General features: G+C 70.6%; 1 protein-coding gene across 1 annotated transcript in view; it reads right to left on the bottom strand.

The window, feature by feature from the left end:
* TNS3 (tensin 3) overlaps positions 1 to 1,398 on the bottom strand; it is an 84,539-nt gene that overhangs the window by 53,284 nt on the left and 29,857 nt on the right. The window lies entirely within an intron of this gene.

Raw genomic sequence — 1,398 nt, 5'->3', positions numbered from 1 at the left:
GGACGCACACGTTAGGTCCCCATCGGGCGGGCGTCCTGCCCACAAGGTCCATCAATGACCAGAACTCGGGGCGGGGGGCGGAAGTCCGAGCAGCGTGCTCTGGAGCGCCCTTCTCTTCTTTACAAGGGGCGCTCCTGGGAGGAGGGGCGCCTGCTCACCGTGCCCTGTTAGTCCCTAAGGCCCGCGGCCACCCAGGGACCTGGTCCCACAGACCTGCAGCCGCCCGGGGCCCGGAGGGACTGTGAGGGGAGAGGGCACCCCCACCCGGGCCCAGGAGGGACTGTGAGGGGAGAGGGCACCCCCACCCGGGCCCAGGAGGGGTTCTGTGAGGGGAGAGGGCACCCCCTCCCCGGGCCCAGGAGGGGTTCTGTGAGGGGAGAGGGCACCCCCTCCCCGGGCCCAGGAGGGGTTCTGTGAGGGGAGAGGGCACCCCCTCCCCGGGCCCAGGAGGGGTTCTGTGAGGGGAGAGGGCACCCCCTCCCCGGGCCCAGGAGGGGTTCTGTGAGGGGAGAGGGCACCCCCTCCCCGGGCCCAGGAGGGGTTCTGTGAGGGGAGAGGGCACCCCCTCCCCGGGCCCAGGAGGGGTTCTGTGAGGGGAGAGGGCACCCCCTCCCCGGGCCCAGGAGGGGTTCTGTGAGGGGAGAGGGCACCCCCTCCCCGGGCCCAGGAGGGGTTCTGTGAGGGGAGAGGGCACCCCCTCCCCGGGCCCAGGAGGGGTTCTGTGAGGGGAGAGGGCACCCCCTCCCCGGGCCCAGGAGGGGTTCTGTGAGGGGAGAGGGCACCCCCTCCCCGGGCCCAGGAGGGGTTCTGTGAGGGGAGAGGGCACCCCCTCCCCGGGCCCAGGAGGGGTTCTGTGAGGGGAGAGGGCACCCCCTCCCCGGGCCCAGGAGGGGTTCTGTGAGGGGAGAGGGCACCCCCTCCCCGGGCCCAGGAGGGGTTCTGTGAGGGGAGAGGGCACCCCCTCCCCGGGCCCAGGAGGGGTTCTGTGAGGGGAGAGGGCACCCCCTCCCCGGGCCCAGGAGGGGTTCTAAGGCCTGGCCTGGCCGGCGGGACTCAGGTCAGGGGCTGAGCGTCGACCTATGACCCCAGAGGTCAGGGTTCGCTTTCCGGGCAGGGCACAGGCCCCGGTTGGGGATGGGATCCCCAGTGGGGGGCGTGCAGGAGGCAGCCGGTCCGTGGCTCTCTCATCATTTAAGCTTCTCTCTCTCTCTCCCGCCCCCTTCCTCTCGGAAATAAATGAAAATAAAATGAATTGAAGCGACGCCTGGGAGAGACGGGAACTTCCTGTGACCCACACTCATTTCAGGCAGAAACAGGTTAACGTGAATACGTTGCCGCAGACACGCAGGTCGGGAGCGAGCGGCCGGGCACCCGCGGGACGAGCACCCTGAGACGCGG

The sequence above is a fragment of the Myotis brandtii genome, unplaced genomic scaffold (assembly GCF_000412655.1).
Source record: "Myotis brandtii unplaced genomic scaffold, ASM41265v1 scaffold743, whole genome shotgun sequence".
Taxonomy (NCBI): domain Eukaryota; kingdom Metazoa; phylum Chordata; class Mammalia; order Chiroptera; family Vespertilionidae; genus Myotis; species Myotis brandtii.
This window is presented reverse-complemented; position numbering and strand designations above follow the sequence as displayed.